Genomic DNA, 19,044 nt, shown 5'->3' with positions numbered 1-19,044 from the left:
GAAATATGGATTTGATGGGTGGACTGTTCAGTGGATGAGGTTGGAAGGTCACAGCTGGAGGATAGTGATCAACAGCTCAATGTCCAAATGGATACCGGTGACAAGTGGTGTCCCTCAGGGGTCCTTACTGGGACTGGTGCTGTTTAACATTTTCATCAATGACATAGACAGCAGGATCGAGTGCACCCTCAGCAAGTTTGCAGATGACACCAAGCTGAGTGGTGCAGTTGACACACCAGAAGGACAGGATGCCATCCAGAGGCACCTGGACAAGCGCAAGAATTGGGCCTGTGTGAACCTCATGAGGTTCAACAAGGCCAAATGCAAGGTCCTGCATCTGGGTCAGGGCAACTCCCATTATCAATACAGGCTGGGAGATGAAGGGATTGAGAGCATTCCTGCCAAGAAGGACTTGTGGGTACTGGTGGATGAAGAGCTGGACATGAGCCAACAATGTGCTGTCGCAGCCCAGAAGGCCAACCAGGTCCTGGGCTGCATCAAGAGAAGCGTGGCCAGCAGGTAGAGGGAGGGGATTCTGCCTCTCTGCTCTGCTCTGGTGAGATCCCACCTGGAGTCTTGTGTCCAGCTCTGGAGTCCCCAGCACAACAAGGATATGGAGCTGTTGGAGTGGGTCCAGAGGAGGGCCACAAAGATGATCCAAGGGCTGGAGCACCTCTCCTATGAGGAAATGCTGAGAGAATTGGGGCTGTTCAGCCTGGAGAAGAGAAGGCTCTGGGGAGACCTTATAGCAGCCTTCCAGTACCTGAAGGGGGCCTATAGGAAAGATGGGGAAAATATTTTCAGCAAGGCTTGTTGTGACAGGACAAGGAGCAGTGGCTTTAAACTAAGGGAGGGTGGATTTAGACTAGATATAAGGAAGACGTTTTTTACAGTGAGGGTGGTGAAACACTGGAACGAGTTGCCCAGAGAGGTGGTGGAGGCCCCATCCCTGGAAACATTCAAGGCCAGGTTGGACGGGGCTGTAAGCAACCTGGTCTGGTTTAAGATGTCCCAGCTCACTGCAGGGGGTTTGGGCTAGATGACCTCTAAAGGTCCCTTCCAACCCAAAGCATTCTATGATTCTGTGATTTAATAACAATGATTTCCTGTTTTTTTCCTTCAGAAATTGATACAGTACTAAATGATTTATAAGTGTGTTTGTTTTTATGATCTACTCTAAAATAATTTTTTACCTTACCCAAAATTGGAATAATGAAAAATGTATGCATAAAAGAACAGTCAAAGGCTAGTATGTGAATAATGAATATGTAGGAAGACCTGTCAGAATAAGCCTTCATACCTGGGATGTGTCTTCAAAGTGTCTGGGTATGAGTAGCTGCCAGGTTTAATATTTAACATAATGAGTAAATGTTAATACATTGACTGACCACAGAGGACTTCAGCTTATATACTCTAAATTGCTGTAGCTGAGTTTACCTTCTTGCCCATTGACCTTTCGCAAGATTTTTTTCTGAATCGTTTCTTAATAGGAGAAGGTGTGTAACCTGGCATTTTGAGAAGCAGGGAGAAATTGAGAGACCCACTGGATTTCAGGCATCTTTAAGAAATACAGATGGCAGTAATATTGATTCATGATGAGCAATCCTGTTTTCACAAAAGATAATTAACCAGTTATAAAAAAAATACGTGATTAATTTGTAACATTAGTCTTCATTAGCTCTCATTAAACTTCTCTAGGCAGTAGAAACGTATCATGAGTTCCACTTTACAGGTGGTAAAATTGAAGCACAGGTGGGCTAGACAACTGATGATACATTAAAACCTGAAAATGCCAGTGGGAAGAAAAAAGGATTTTCAATAAGATAAGTAGTTTTGGAGTCTACCGTCAGTGGGATTTGGAAGCCTGCACGCTTCCAAAACTCCTGTGAGCTTCTAATCTTTGGACACCTAAATAACTTAAATATCTACCTTAAAATGACTTACCTGCTGCTTCCTCAGAGGCCGGAGGTCCTTAAAGGATGAAGTTTTCCAAGGCTGCTTGTATACTGAGTCTTGGACATATGCTAGACTTAAGCCAATCCTTCTGGGTTGGTGTCTCTCTGGTATGCGTGGATCGTCTCCCTGTGGTAAATACAGTATTAGTGGAGCAACTAGGCCTCTCTCTTGGCTAGCAGGCAACCTGCCTGGGAACTCCTCTGCGGTGGCTTGTTTGGGGAAGGGTCTGCCTTCCTGGGCTTGCTTGGTTGCTGGCATCACTGCGTTTCGCATCTTCTGCATCTTTTCGTGCTCCACCATTAGAAGGCTCTCCACCTCTGCTTTCTATACACTGCTTGGAGGTCAGCATTTTCCACATACGTACAGAACGATTCTGCTCCGTGGAAATGATCGTATTGCAATCCAGGCTGGCAATGGCAGCCTAATATGCATTATATTGATTTACTGAGAAGAGTGTGCTGCCAGCAAAATCCTGGCCACACAGAAGTAAAGGGCCAGCACGTCACACCTCTTCATCAGCCCGTCTCCTCTCTGAGGATACATTTTGCTGGGAGAAGCGTACTTTAATGAAATGCATACTTTAATGAAGCTCATGCTTGTGGAATTATTAGTAAAATCAAGGTTTTACATCTGAAAATTAAGGTTTATATGAAAACGTAGCAGTGTTCACCCATTGAGGAAAAGCATGAAATCAAAAGGAGCTCTGAGGATGGGACACAGCTGCAGCAGGCATGCGAGGAATCCACTGACACAGCAACTCCCTGCAACATACCATAGAGGATGGAATGGAGTGGAGACTCCTTGGCCCTGCTCCGTGATGATAAAGTGGGAAGAAATGGTTCTCTAGAACTGATAAGCAGCTCATCTGGCCCCCTGAGCCAACAGGTTTTCGAAACCTTGCCAAAGTGCTATCCTCTCATGAACTTTGCTCATTTTAATATCATTTTAATACCAAAACACACCTCCATCCCGAAGGCTACCCGCCTCCGAGGTGCGACCACCCCTCTTCGAGTCTGCACTCTTGATTTTTCATAAACTATACCTTTAAACGTGAAGCGAGAGAATTTTACACCAATCATGATTAAAGGTATGTATGACTACAGTCACTCAAACTCCACCTTAAAGGTAGAAAGGATATAAAAATAGCCAGGGAAATGAGGGATTTTCGGAGAAGAAGGTAACACCGTAGATCTTCAGAGAAAAAGAAGATAACACTGTGAGCAAGTCAAGGGAAACTCCACCTCAGACTGCCTCCGACAACCGGGACCGACCGACAGGCCGAGCCTTGCTTCCCTCCCCCTTGGGACACCTTGGGTGAGACTTAAACTAAGTGCTTTCCTCGGGAGTAGTTACTCCCTAATGTTTATAGCCAGGCTGTATTATTTATAACCTTTTCATGCGTTCTATATTTGCATGTGCTTTCTTGCAGACAGTCACTATCACTGGCAATTCAATAGCCCTATATACCTGTTGCACAAATAAAACTGCACTGTTGAAGTAGCCAGTTGTCACAGTTTCTCACTGAACGTGACCAAATGCGGCCGTGCTAGTTCATGAGCACGACTGGACTGAAGGTGCAGACTGCTATCAGTGTATCCAGAATTGTGGTAGTTTAATATACATATTACACGCGACCGGACTGGTAGTGGCAAATTGGACATCACTCAGAATTTAAACCTAGCCACACCCAGCCTCTCACTTCGGTGAAGAGCGTTAGAAAGCAAGGGGGTTTATTTTCTGCCAAATTAACACAACAATGCTTCATAAAAAAAAACCCCAGACAACTCGGTGAGACCTAGAGCATTCAAAGAAGCCAAAGTAGATGTTTTACCTACTCTAACCATATGTCAAATTTAGCAATTTGTCTAATGCTTGTCATATATTTTATTGTCTTTTCTAGAAATGCAACAATTACCAAAGTAGTTAAATAATAACATCTAGAAATGAAACAGTTACCAAAGTAGTTAAATACTAATTAACAACAATACAATAGATAATACATTTTCAGCAAAGGTCAGGAGAACATACTCTTTTATCGTATTCAGATATGTAAAATACAGTTTAGCCAGACTACTAAATACAATAAACCAAGAAAGCCGGACTATTGTTACGTTGTGGGAATCGCCAGTACTGACAGTCAGGAAAGAAGGGACGTGCTCTGACTTGTTACCAGCTCCAGCAATCAACACGTGTCTTCCACGCTACCGCCAGTGACGTGAGTTTACTTACACAGCACAGCCCCAGCCGACAGCAGCACGTGGAAAGTGGGAGCCCTGTCGCAGGCCTGGCAGTGCTGCTCCTGGGGCATTCCTAGCACGGGACAAGATGTGCCTGTGATGGGGAAGGCACAGGCGCTGCTGCCTGCGCACCCTGGGCAAGCTGAGCTGCTGCGTCTCCATTTACTGTTTGCTTCTTGCATGGCTCGGACGTCCCGCTCACAGCTGAAGTAAGAGAAACAGTCTGAAAATGCAGAGTGATGTCTGTACACCTGAGAGCAAACCGAACAGAAGCGCTGCCTAAGCTGAGCTGCCGTTCTTCCGCACCATGAAGCCATCTGTGAGCGATAGCATGTGAAAGAGAAATGACCAAAGTGTCTGATGTGTTAAAAAAGACCACTTTGGTGGGCTGTCCGTACTGGACAACTGTGCCCAGGGCATGGGTTAGTCCTCCGGCATTGCTGAACAGCAAATAACTGTGAAGTAGTGATTAAATACACAGTTGCTTTTGATTACGGTATGCTGGATGACATCAGATCTTCTATTTCTCTTTCTTGCTCTTTTCAGAGACTTCCAGCTGCTACATTACTGTTTTCCCAGGCCACATTACTTTTTTCCCAGCTGTGATCAGTACTACAGGAACATTTTTAGTTTGAACACTTCTGCGACGTTCTTTTCTTTTTGATCTTCCGGACGCATCTCTCTCTCGTTTTGTACGGTTGCATTACGTGTGAAGTAGATTTGTCCTGTCATTTTGGGTCAAAACCTGGTCCTAATGTTGAATGCGAGGAGTCAAGCCACACACCGGGCATTGCAAGCACTGGAAGCGAAAGGAATAGCGGCCCACCCATCCTCGGCGCCTGCTCTGCTCTGTGACAACTTCTGCCACACCTTACTTACCTGTGGGGGGGTTCTGCAGGTTGTGGAGCAATTGGGGGTGCACAAACCCGGTGCAGATGCTGTGTGAGCAGACCGGGTTGGGGAGCAGCGTGGCCACGGTCCTGCCGCACTGGCTGTGAGGCCTCCCAGGCCTCCCTGCTCGGCAGGTGGGACGTCCCCGTTCTCCGCAGCAGCATTCCTGCATTCGTTAAGCCCCTGTTGCAATCTTTATCCTGTAATTTATGTATGTCTTGTACTGTCAATGTTTTATTTTTTCCCAGGTTATTTCTTTCCCTGATTGCTGTGGATGTTGACCGTACTACGTCTAAGATGAAATAGCTCTTACTCTCCCAAGTAACTACCGATAGGACGAGAAGCAATGGCCTCAAGCTGCATCAGGGGAGGTTTAGACTGGATATTAGGAAAAATTTCTGTATTGAAAGAGTGGTCAGGCACTGGAACAGGCTGCCCAGGGAAGTGGTGGAGTCACCATCCCTGGAGGTGTTCAAAACAACGCGTGGATGTGGGACATGGTTTAGCAGGCACGGTGATGTTGGGGTGAGGGTTGGACTGGATGATCTTAGAGGTCTTTTCCAACCTATGGTTGTATGATTCTATGACTGTGCCTCGCTCCAGGAGGAAGACGTCTGTGTTACCTACAGCATCAGTCTGATGCCTTCCCTGCTCCATCCCCCAGCAGCTCCCTTCTCGCCCGCTGCCAGAAACCTGCACCAGAGCCCTGCTGCTGCCCACTTCCAGGCTCTAAGGGTGGTTTGCTCACCTTGGTTTCTAATTCTCACCTTGGGCTGGGCCCGTTTGTGTCCCTGCAAGCAGCCGGGCCGCGGGCAGCGGGCAGCGGGTGGGCAGTGGCTCCTGTACCGGCTGCCACTGGCCGCAGGGAGCTCCTCGTTTGGGGAGGGACCCGGGGACAGGCGGGATCCGGTACCGCCACAGGCAGGAGACGACACTGTAAAATGACATTAAACCGACTTGGGGCTGGGTCCTGCTGTGGCTGGACGAGGCAGGAGCGATGCTCGGGGGTGATACTCGGGGCGCGTCCCAGCCCTGCCAGTGCCTCTGCCCAGAGACATCGCTGGAGGTTTCACAGAGTGGGGGCCTGCCTTTCTACAGCAGCCCCTCTTCACTCTGCTACACTGCTGTTAATTGCTTCTTCCCAATTGCCAGAAAATTACAGAAGCATCTCCAAGATCTGGTTGCTTCCACAGCTTTCCCAGGAGCTCGGTTTATCACAGCTGTTCAAGCTCTGTGAAACCTGACATTGCAGTTTCACCTGTGACGAAACCCTGAGCAGTCTTGCTGGTTTCGGTAAAGGCTGGGAATCAATGCGTTCATTTTATGAAAAGCTCAAAATATTTTTTTCTGGGATGGAAAGCATTTTGTTTTACGGTATTGCAACCAGAGTTACCAATGCAATAACAGCTACAACATCATAATATTCAACACCACCTATGGCAAACGTGTTCTCTGCTTGTAGAACAACTCTACTGTCTGTTTTCAGCAGAGGTACCAGTGTGAGCGTGATGAGCCGGAGCTGATCTACCACTCGAACGAGGTTTGCAAGTCTTCCTCTGAATCTGGACTGAATTTAGAACAGGCCAGAAGGAAATTTTGAATAAATCTGGGCAGAATAAAATATCCAAGTGCTTGGAAAGTGTATGAAAACAAATATTGTAGAGTAGACCAGGAGCTGGAAAAAATGAGATTTGGGGTGAGTTTTGTTCAAACTTGAAAGCTGCTGGAGAACTCGTAGTTTGTGAATCATTTCCAGCGAGAACTGATGAAATGAGCACATGGACAGCAGTGAACAAAGAAACAAATTACAATGCAAAAGTGAGCAAATGAGCACAGCAAATTAAACCCAGCTTCACAAAGCTCTAGGTACACCTTCCTTCTCTAGCCACTCTTCCTAGCTCAAGTCTTCCTGGACAGCCCACTGCCACGTGTTAATTTTGATGTTGGGATAAAGAATATGTTCTCTCCCTTGTGTAACATAGGAAAAGCAGCGAGGACCTAGTGAGGACTGTGAAAAATTAATGAAAGACATAAATGCTTTTGAAGTAAAATATTATGAAATTTTCCTATTTGTCAGCCTATCTCACTGAACATTATCTGTATGTTCTGCTTGCACCCAGGACTCCACTGGCTCCCTGTTGCCATCTATGGAAGGAAATATGATTTTTCCTGTTGATGAGCTGGGAAGCTGTCTCAAAAGCCCTCGTGTAGAGAGCTGGCTTTTGTGCCTTTTAAAAAGAAATCTCAGTTTCAAAACCAAACTATGAAGTCTCTGACCATTTTATGCATGAAAGCAGCCTTGAGACCAGAAACCAAAGGAGAAGGTGAAATGGCATGTGTAACCTGACTCAACTTCTCCAACTGAAAGTGGGGATAAGGGAAGGCTTAATCATTTTCCAAACGCTCCACCCAAAACTGTAATATGACCTGTGGCTCTGGAGTGATAATAGTGAACAGGAGCTGATTGCAAATGGTAAGGGGAATCGAAAAATGTTTTAAAGTCCCCCCCCACCCCGATATTCACATTTTAAAGGCAGTCTTCTTGTGAGCGTCCCACATTGCAGAATAGCGGCTGACAGACCATGTTCCCCCAAGACTGCACCCCAAAAAAGGCTCCCTTGGATTATCTGACAGATGTATAAAATCCTTTTTTCCCTCTTCCTCCGCTCATACTGATTTCAAGGAAGAGAAAAGGACAAGCTCCCATTATTCTGACTGGAAGTTCTGAAGCCCTTGTCCATCCCTTTTCCCACCAGGGAAACTTTCTCTGGAGCAGCTGCCAGGGGAACATGGGACTCTGGCTTCCCCGCTGCAGGTTGGGCTTCCCCCTGCTCCCGCACCCTCCGGGGACCGTACCCCCCTACGAGGGCCCGCAGCGCAGGCGCCAGACCGGATGCTGCTCACTTGAGCGTCGCCAGCAGGCAGACTTGTTTCCCTCTTCATTAGCAATGTGGCAGGAAAAATAACTTTAATTGCTCCACCAGGAATTTCTGGAGCTCATCAGCAGCTGTTATTAACCCTCTAGCAGTCATTACGGAGCTGCACTGGGTTGTGAGTCCCTGCTGGCGTTAGCAGAGGGAAGGGCTGTATTCCCTCTGTAATTACTCTGCCAGGTGATGTAACTGTCCCTACAGAGCTAGAACGGAAGAGTAAAATTTTGCGCAGATGCAGGAGGGTAGGCAGAAACCCAGCCCTAACAGCCTTTTGCAGGGCTGCTCTCAGCCGTGCCCCGCACTCGCAGCCTGGGGGCTGAGGATTCAGCTGCCTGCCCGCGATCGCTGCCGCAGCAGCACGCACCCTTCCACCCTGAAGCCCCAAGCACGGGACGTTTTTTGTTGATGGGAAATATAAAGTACCATGGTACGCTTAAAAAGTTATCGTTTTTTCTGTAGGGAAAATGGGACAAATCTGATATCGGCTGAAAAACATTCATTGTGTATTTTGCTTTAATGACACTTTCAGACCTGCAGAAGTAATGATAAATAAATATATTAAAAATTTCAAGGTGGCTCTGAATGGCTTGATGGAAGTGGTTTCTTCATCATATATAGGCAAATACAAGGAAATACTGATGAAATCTTTGAGAATAATATGTTTCTGGTCCCCAAATATTGCCCTTTTCCCCCAGTGTGGATTAATTGCAAAGATTTTTCCCAAAATCCCATCAGAATCTGAAACTTTCAAGAATTTCAGCCTCTGCAAGTTAAGTAACCTAAAACTTTGATTTATGAAACCACAGAATGTGAAAATAGGCTCGAACTACTCAGTTTGAGCTCTCCATGTAGGTAACTTTTATTTCTTTGGCCTTTGGCCAGAGCTAATGTTTAAATAAATCTTTCTGCAAGAGCAAATGCAGTAATTGTGGCTAAGCTTCAAAGAACTGCCAGGAGGTGATAAATGGTCAACAGATGGGCTCAAATTTGGAGCATCTCGTAGAAAATAATAGACATCTAGTGGACAAATGCTTCCCCTCTGCTTTTGCATGTGACCATAAATAGTAAACAAAGGTACGCCCCGTATTTTCTCCTGCGCACGTTTAGTCCTTGGGTTGGTATCAGCTTTATAACACAGTGAATCCTGCGAACTCCAGTTTCCACACTCTTCTGACTTTGTCTAATAACTTTGAGTGTTGTGGGTTCGTATCAATAATTATGCTGTTCTCTGTAAGAGTGTTTCTAATTAATCCAAAGACTGTGTGTATGTAGAGATAACAATTCTAGAGGCTCTCTTCCTTCCTCTGTTTTTCTGATGATAGATACAAAGATTAGGGATCGTATCCATTGGGGTTAGCAGTGTCATGGGCCATGCAGAGCAGCATCTCTTGCAATAAAGAGACTGTGTTGCAATTATGTTAGCAGGCATTTTAGGATCATGTACACTGCGTGCCTATCCGTGAAGAGTACAGCCCTCTGTGTGTAGTTGCCTGAATTACTCCTCTAGCTTGTTTTAATACACAGGGGATGAGTACTGGAGGAACTATTGTTGTAAGAAATTCAAAAAGCAGAAAGTACCTGGGCAAAAGAGACTTTTCCACCTCTTTGCCAGCTCACTACCAGCAAGAGTGAGATCAAGTAATAAAGGGCATATGCAGAGAAAGGTTTTTATAATACACTTACCAGAACAATTCAGAGGCTCACAGAAAGACAAAAATCAGGATGTGGGTATCTCTCCAGCTTCTTTAGCTGGAGATGGCCAATGTTAATCACAAAAGAAGTGTGTGTGTAAGGGCACCAGAATGAAAGACATTACAGAATCACAGAATCACTGAATGGTCAGGGTTGGAAGGGACCTCTGTGGGTCATCTAGTCCAACCCCCCTGCCGAAGCAGGGTCACCTACAGCAGGCTGCACAGGACCGCGTCCAGGCAGGTCTTGAATATCTCCAGAGAAGGAGACTCCACAACCTCCCTGGGCAGCCTGTTCCAGGGCTCCGTCACCCTCAGAGGGAAGAAATTCTTCCTCATGTTCAGACGGAACTTCCTGTGCCTCAGTTTGTGCCCGTTGCCCCTTGTCCTGTCGCTGGGCACCACTGAAGAGAGTCTGGCCCCATCCTCCTGACACCCACCCTTAAGATATTTATAGGCATTTATAAGGTCCCCTCTCAGCCTTCTCTTCTTCAGGCTGAACAAGCCCAGCTCCCTCAGCCTCTCCTCTTAGGAGAGATGCTCCAGTCCCCTCATCATCCTCGTAGCTCTCCACTGGACTCTCTCCAGTAGCTCCTCATCTTTCTTGAACTGAGGAGCCCAGAACTGGACACAGTACCACAGATGGGGCCTCACTAGGGCAGAGTAGAGGGGGAGGAGAACCTCCCTCGACCTGCTGGCTACACTCTTAATACACCCAGGGATACCACTGGCCTTCTTGGCAGCAAGGGCACACTGCTGGCTCATGGTCAACTTGTTGCCCATCAGGACACCCAGTTCCCTCTTGGCAGAGCTGCTCTCCAGCAGGTCTGCCCCGAGCCTGTACTGGTGCATGGGGTTGTTCCTCCCCAGGTGCAGGACCCTGCTCTTGGCCTTGTTGAACTTCATCAGGTTCCTCTGCGCTGAACTTTCCAGCCTGTTCAGGTCTCGCTGGATGGCAGCACAGCCTCCTGGTGTATCAGCCACTCCTCCCAGTTTTGTGTCCTCAGCAGCATTCTGTGGCAAAAATGCAGAATTATTGATGCCAGATCCCAGGCAGGGTTCAAGCTGCCCATGTAACATGTTTGCTAGGTGAGCAGGAGAAACCCAAGCAAAGCAAGGAGACCACCAGCCTTCCAGTTGTTGCAGAGAATTAGGTCACAGCATCTTCCTTGGCCAGTGAAGCTAATACTGGCGCTAACTGGGGGTGGACCTGCTCTACCGAACAAACTGTAAGATTAATCATTTTCAGAATAAGACGTAGCTATGCAGCAGCAAAGGGATTGTGACTCAAATCTTTAAATAACAAATAATCTGCAGATGCACTTTGGAAATACATCTCTACAGGGAAAGGAGAGAAAAAAGGAAGGAAAAGTTACGAAGCCAGTTATATGGCAGGATTTTAATGTCTGCAAATTTGATTTAGATGACTGGAGGCTGAAATATTTACAATATTTGAAATATTTCAATATTTCCACAATTTTAAATATGACGTTGAAATATTTCCAGTATTCCAAATATTTCCAATATTTGAAAAATTTCCAGCACTATATTCTCTGGTCAGTCTTGCACATATTTGGCCCTTACATCATATCTCCTTGTTGTCTTCCACCTCTGTGGGCAGTCTGAAAAGACACAGATCACAGTGTAGAAAAAGCAGGGAGAGGGTAAGCCCCATATGCCTGAACCATACTGGAGCCATTCTCTGAGAATGTATTCAGATTTGGCAGCCCTACAGCTGCCTGCTCAAGCTGTGATAATGTTGAATTTCTCCTAGGTAAAATTATTTGAGTTCCAAAATCAGTCTGACGTTACAAACTTGTTCTAAGAACTTGTGCTGAGATGGGACTGAAACTGAAGAGCTTTGTGAATTGTACAGTTGGTTTCTATTTGCCCATTACTTCAAAGTTATTTTCAGTGAAATAGTGTTATGCTTGTATCTGACACTTGGACAGAGAAACTAGAAAACAAATAAGGCATTGCTGTGTTTGCTGGAGATAGTGAATACGAATATTACTTTCAGCAGTTTTTACTGGTCTGTGCAAACAACCATGTGATTGATTATCTAGTGTGAGCTTACATTCAGAATACTGATCTTTTAGTTATACACAGAATTCGGAGATGTTCTGCTCTGAATATTAATGGTATTCAGCAATTTTAGTGAGCAGACTGAAATTTTAAAATGCCTGTCGCCACAGCTCTGTGTTCTCACAGCTTGCAATACCTGTACAGCTCAGTGCTTTTAGTGTTAAGTAAGGTAAATACCGATTGCTTGTCTCTAACATCGATGACTGTCATCAGTGGCTTTCCCTTGTCATTGTCCAGCGCGAAGAAGTTAATCTTCCTTCATACAGGTCATTAAAGTCCTAAAAGCACTTCAGCTTCTGTGGATTGGTATACAGCTCTTTCAGAACCTACGGAAAGATTATTTCCTTATTCTCAAGCTCACATCCTTTATCTGGACAGGCAGCTGAAGACCTAACCCTGTTTCTGGTCATCATATGCTTGCTAACATTAAATGTTTGTAACTCTATGAGCCCTCATGACAATCTAGCAGTGATGCAGCACTAACCCTGCCTGGAGCTACGTTAAGAGACCATCCAGATGTCAAGGTTTGCCTTCTTCGGAACCCCTCTGCCTCTGGTGATAGCACCCAACTGACTGTAGGGAAGCCTCTTCTCCTGAGAGGCTTTCGCCAGCTGCATCCTTTCAAATACTCCCAGCTCAATGACCTGAGCTCCACCACTGATTTTCCAGGGTAAGGCAAAGCTCAGAAAGCACGAGGTCGGAACATAGAGTGGGAGATGGAAAACTGGGCAAGTAGGTTGCTGTGTAAAAATACCCTTGAAATTCCCTTAGAGCCTGTCACTGTCAAAAGTCAGCCCTCGGGTTGAAGAAAAGCTTTGCATCCATGAGTAGACACTGGAAACTTGTGCAATGAAGCAAAATCGCTTTGCTTTGTGGGAGCAAAATCACTTTGCTTTGTGCTGTTAATAAATTGCTGGCTTCAGGGATAACTTTGATCCTACCACATCATAACCGTGAATGATAGTAAAATACAGAACTGTTTTAAACTGCAGAGAATTTTTTTCAAGATCTGTCACTAGAGCTCCAAATGATCTTTTGTTACTGTTCTGCAGTTTTCGGAGTGCTGGCAACCTGTGTGCATCAGGGTTATCTGGAGGAGTTTCAAGACCAGACTGTAGAGCCAGCAACACGTCACAGTTTTTTAAAAAATGCAAAGAATCAAAGTATGATTCTGGAGAGGAACCCCCAAATCTGTGAGCCTTAATGGATGGTGCTCCTGTCTTGCAGCTGCTAGAATAGTCGAAGGCTAGGGCAGGTTGCTCAGGGAGGTTGTGCAGTTTCCATTGCTGGACGCTTTCAAGACCCAACTCAACAAAGCTGCACAGAATCTCACAGCTGAATCTCAGAGCTGACCCTGCTTTGGGCCAGAGATGTGACCAGAGACCTCCCAGGTGTCTTCCAACCTGGATTATTTTGTGATTCTGCAATTCTCATTACAAATCCAAATTGCCATTCAGATGTGCTTTACTGTGTGCTGATAGTAAACTAATGATAGAAATTATTAGCTGGACTAGCATCATGGTACCCAGAGATGGAAAGGAGTATGCAAAATTCTACAAACGTAGGGTTGATTAGAGGTAATGGCCAATACAGAGATCACAGTAAAATGATGGGACACTTGTCCTCTGTCTAGCACCAGTTATCTTATCTTACAAAAATATATGACCAGTTTCTGAAGTCCTTCACTTACACATAGGCTTTGTTTTTTCCAAGAGAGATTTTTCTCTGCTTAAGATCAGCAATGACTTTCTTGGCAATTGAATATTGTTCCAAGTGCGTCAATGCAATCCAATAAAAGTAATAACCACTCTTTTATTTTACTTCAGACATGCAAACTAGACTAGCTTAAAAGCTGGCCTTCCACTGCTACACACAATTCAGAGTCATTAGAGAGAAGAGTGATTGAAAACCACAACTGAACAGAGCTAGGTTTGGAAATTCTGCTGGTGGTGCATTGTTTTAAATAGTAACTCCCTCTGGCATAAGGAAAATTTAGAAATCGGTTTTGTGCAGTCAAGCAATACTAAGTTCCCGTGAAGAGCAGAATACTCAGGGGAAAGGGAGGAAAAAGAGAAGAAAATAAAGGAAGAGCACAGAATAACAAGACAAAAAGTCCTATAAATAAGAAGAAATATGAACCAAAGTCTTCTGATTCTTCTGCTGTGGGTAGCATGCAGTGGTGATAGTTACAGAATGGGAACATTTCCCAGATTCCTATGGTTTGCTAAAGGGAGTGGCACCATATTACCAATTTGGCTGGCAAAATGGGGGTGTTCTGCCACAGTCATTGGGTGAGTTTGTTTTCTTGAACTTCAGAAAAGAGTGGGAAGTTAATCACATTCACAAGGTTAATTTTTCATCTGATGCTGAGGATGTTTTTGTCTCACCCTGCTAGCAACACTTGACAGTTACTCATCTGTGAGAGCCTCCGGCAGGGTTTCTCTAGCTCATGTTTACTTAGTACTTTAGAAAAGCCAGTGGCTGCAAGGACAGGACCCACAGGCATGGAGAAAATCAGATTTTCCTTTTGGAAAACATTATATTGCAGTTGTTTTCTCTTTCAGATTCCACATGAAGCTATTTTCTTTGTCTGCTAGACTGATCTTTGGCAAAAGAATAAAAGACTTTTTTAAAGAAAAATTATTTAAAATAAATTTTGCTTATATTTGCAGTCTTCCTGCCTGTTTTCAAATATGGCAAGACTATAATATTTTATGGGCCAAAATACAGAAATTCTTTATTTAAAAATTCATAAAATGGGTAAAAAAACCCCTCAACTGTTCTTTCAAATGGAGAAAGGTCCAACGTAAAACATATAGAGAATTTCATTTTAGCTGAAATGGCCAAGACAGGTACTACACGGAAAAGTTTTGACATAAGAAAATAAGAACCAATGAAAAACCCAAGGCTCATGAATTGAAGTTAAATGAAGCAATAGTTAAAGCATTGAACAACTGGGAGAGATACAATATCTTAAATCTAAAATGGTGATTCTTTTGAAAGCACAGCAGCATGTGGAAGATTTTTTGACAAATGACTTCACACAGGAAGCTTGAATCTTATATCTCTCCAGCTCCCACAGCTCTGCTGTGATTTATGCAAAGCAACAGTAATCATCATCAGAGTTAGAAAAAAAAAGAGAGCCAGAGAACGCTTCTCCTTAACGATTTGCATATTCTGAATAAATTTGTATTACATATGCCTGTCAAATTTACAAGCACATATAAAATCTTTGTACAGTTTCCACACAGAGATTGAGCGGTGACAAAGCATGGAAGAGATTAAAAGTTGTTGGTGTGAAACAGTACAAAGATTTTTAATAGAAAGATTTTTAGCTCAATTGGACAATGATTTGTTTTCAGCATCCGTTTAAAATGACTGAAGCACTAAACAAAAAGTACTGCAGGTGAGAAGCTGAGTAGGCAGAACGGGCCAGGCTGTGCACTCAACAGTGCTGCAGGCCGTGCTTTGCACAACAAAAATGGTCCATATGCCACTTGTTTCTGCCACTTTATGTCGTATCACAGCCTTTGACGACCTTATTTAAGCTTTCAGAAATTGAGCTCCTGGGATACCATTTACCTGTTTGACAGCATGTGGAATGGTAACTTTATGTATATGTATTTCTGAGACCAAATATGGCATGCCAAATATAATCATTTAATACTTTATCTCAAATTGTGAGGAGCAGCATCAGCATTCAGAAAGGTGAAAACCTGGAAGGAAACCTTGGAGATGAAAAGTAAACGAGAGTAGGGGTTTTAAGAACAGCACAAGAAGAAGAGAGAGAGGGAGCAGGTGATCAGTCTGCATCCGCATCCAAGTAGTATGGACGTGTTGTGTACTGGGAGAAGCGGTAGTAAGCACAGACACGTAATCAGACACAGGGCCAGAATTAGGGCTGTATAAGCACAGCCTTGATTTACTAGCACTCTTTGTGTTGGGCAAGTAATTTTCTTTCCTCTTGTTTTCTGTAGGAGTCAGGGCTTTTTCATTATGTGCAGTTGTGATGTGCCTCATCTGGGTTTTAACAGAGCCTCAATGACCTCAAGTTCTTGTGCTGAAAAAATAATTAACGATTTGTCCACAGAGCCAACACCCAGAGATGCATCTGAGAGAGTTTTAAACAAACCAGTTGGTTTGAGCCAGCTGTGCACCTGCAGCAGTGCCGAGATCAGGGCTGACCAAAAAACTCACCCCAAACTGATTAGCTCAGTAAATAGCAGGCATAAGTACCTAGGCTGAGCTTTGTGTTGCCAGAGCCACACAACCGCTGATGCTGGATTTAGCGAGTTAAATCTAGCATGGATAAATCTCTACTTTGCGACAGCTGTTATCAGGAAAAAAGAAGATGTTCTTCTTTTTAAGCCAGCGGCTTGTGAAAGCAGAGGAGGATATTTTAATGGCTGAAACTCCCCCCTTGCTTACCCTTCCCCGGCCCCATAAGTAGTTTTTGGTACCTCCTTTTAGTTCCCCCACCTGCAGCCGTAGAGATTTCTTTCTCTGGCAGTGAACCTGCGATCCCTTTCACCCGGGAGCCAGGGCAGCCCATAGGGTTTGGGCACATCTTTTGCCCGGGTGCCGTCCGTCTCCCTCTCAACACCACTGCAGCTTACATGGCGGAAATACTGAAAAGAGCTGGAAGCGACACACCCAGAAGTAATTATTTTTCACTGGTGGCATACACAAGCACGGTATTTTGGGGGAGCGCTGCTGAAATTTAGCATGGCTAAATGACCTGGAGGAGATGGGTTTGCTAGATTAGGACTCGCATTTTTGCCACCTTTACGGCGAGTTACGAGGCTTGCTTTGGGTGTAAAGTGGCTGGGTTGTGTATCCCAGTCGTTAGAAATGAGGCAGTGGTCCTCTGCTCCTTTCCAATTGCTGCGGGGGAAGACGGCTGCCACCTTGCTGGCACGTCCCACTGAAGGAGATTTCAGAGGAAGAGGCACAGATGTGCTGACAGGACATTGACAGCTTCTGGTAGAAAGCCAGGAACTGGCTATATTGAGAAAAAGACTTATGGGAACTAGTAACTTTCGACAGCTTATAAACTAACCAAATCCAAACTGATTTTCAGAGAGTCAGTAAAGTTTGAGCTCTCACCTGTAGGACTAGCGTTATACTGAATTCTGAAATTTTGCTATAAACAGCTCTTCCAAATCTTATTTTTTTTAATAAAGTACTTTGTTAAGCCACCACAATTTCTCCTATAAGTCACATGAGTTATAAGATCGTAAAATAAGTAATAAACAACAAGTGTTAAGGTGAAACGTCCCCTTGCAAATGGTATTGAAAACCTGTTCATTGTGTGATTTCTCGCCTCTTTTCCTGGACCATCTAGTACTGACCACTGACAGTCAGGAAACTGGACTGATCTTGCCCTGCAAATTCATACGTTCTCCAGTCTTTGAAGCATCTTATTTTAGCTGATGATGGTCCATTTTGTTGAGTCTCCAAACCTGAACTTGCTCTGAAATGTAGGAAATTTGTCCTACAGCATGGGTGGAGAAACAAGAGTACCAGCCTATCACATAAAAATGAGAATTGATCCATTTGAAAGCGTACTACGCCGCTGCCCTCATGGAATATGGTTGCACTGTAGCCTGAAGCCACCAGCTATAGCGGACGTTTTAAGTAACTGGAAAAAACTACTCAGATAATTTGATTAGCTCTCTAAATATTTATAAAAATTCCCGGTGGGTTTGGCAGTTGTCTCAAAATAGTTTGCTACTCTAACTTATGCAGTTGATGTTTGAGCTACTTCATTTAAAGCTAAACCACACATGGCAAATAATCACCAGAATGATCTCTGACTTGTGCCTTCATCCATCAGATCCTTCTAATCTCAGTTCCTTCTTGTCATTAATTATCTCCTTCTCTTCTTCAAATACTAAGCTCCAGTCTATTTTCCCCTCTTTGTCTTCACCAGGTCTTTTTGCATTACGTCCCCAACTTCTGGAAGAGATTTTCATTCATAATTGATGTTTTAAATTTGATGGCTCTGTCCTGCAGGAATTATTGAATAAAAAAATCAATTTGTAGATTTCTGATGCAAATTTTCCTCATAACTTTGTTCAGCTTAATTACGATATTGGAAACAATTTCCAAATGTGATAGCGAAAACCATTTTTTTTCTATTAAGACATTGCCACTATGCTTTTCTTTAATGAAAACATTTGATTGATTCAAAAGTATTTCATCAATTGATGTGAGGACAAGGAAAATGAAAGTTGTTATTGTGTACTGGGGGGCAAGTTTGTGTTAGCTATACCTGAATGATTGTGGTAACGATTATTGTAATACCTGAGGCAACTGCTTCATATTATTGCAATAGTGGGTTAAATCTGAGTGAGATGATATCTACACTTTGATTTCTTTGTAAAGAAAGAGTGCAGTTAAACAGACTTCTGATAACAGAAAAGGGGAAGACAATCAATACAAAGTCACTGTTTAGAAGTTCAGGATCCCTGGTGGCCACAGGGACTGCCCAAGGGGTCCGTCAGGCCAGGACCTCCCAGCCAGGCCCTGTCCCACCGCCCCAGCCAGGAGCAGGGCAGCTGGAGGCACTGGGGCAGCCCCAGCCCCAGGCACTGGGCACCTCCGTTTGGCCAATATCCTGGCCAAGCTACTTAACTCATATTTTGAAGTATATTATCTGCTTCTAAAAGCTGCATAACTAAATGGCAAGAGCTCAAATACTATACCTCAGTCAAGTTTTCTGGCTTTGGGTTACCTGTGGTTGGGGCGACTCTTTGGTCCTTCAGCAGTCGTGTGTCAAGGTGTTTTGGCCAGTCTTTCCAAGATGCAAAACTAAATAGAGTGAGGGTAAAAGAAACTATCCATCATTAGTGGAATAAAGGTATTGAGGGCTCTGTGGTCTTCAGGAAAGATTGACAGATATGGTGTGGGACAACATTCATCAACCATCTGTTTCGATATGTAATTTAAAATGACAGGAGATACCATGGATTGAAAAACCACGTAAGTGCCAAAGGCACTTAAAGAAATGATAAGAATTTTCTGTTGGAATAGCTCTAGGAGTCTGCTGTAGGTTCTCAAGGTGAGGTTTTAATGTGAACAGAAACCTGCAAAATGTGACAAAGGAAAATAAATGCTGCCAGCAACAAACTTGTTATGGGACACTTCCAGTTCCAGAGAGACACTGTGGAATAAATGTTATGAACAATGGTAAGGTAAATATTTCTGTATAATGAATAGCCAATCTAGGCACCAACAGTCAATAGCTTG

The sequence above is a fragment of the Opisthocomus hoazin genome, chromosome 3 (genome assembly GCF_030867145.1).
Source record: "Opisthocomus hoazin isolate bOpiHoa1 chromosome 3, bOpiHoa1.hap1, whole genome shotgun sequence".
Lineage (NCBI taxonomy): Eukaryota > Metazoa > Chordata > Aves > Opisthocomiformes > Opisthocomidae > Opisthocomus > Opisthocomus hoazin.
This window is presented reverse-complemented; position numbering follows the sequence as displayed.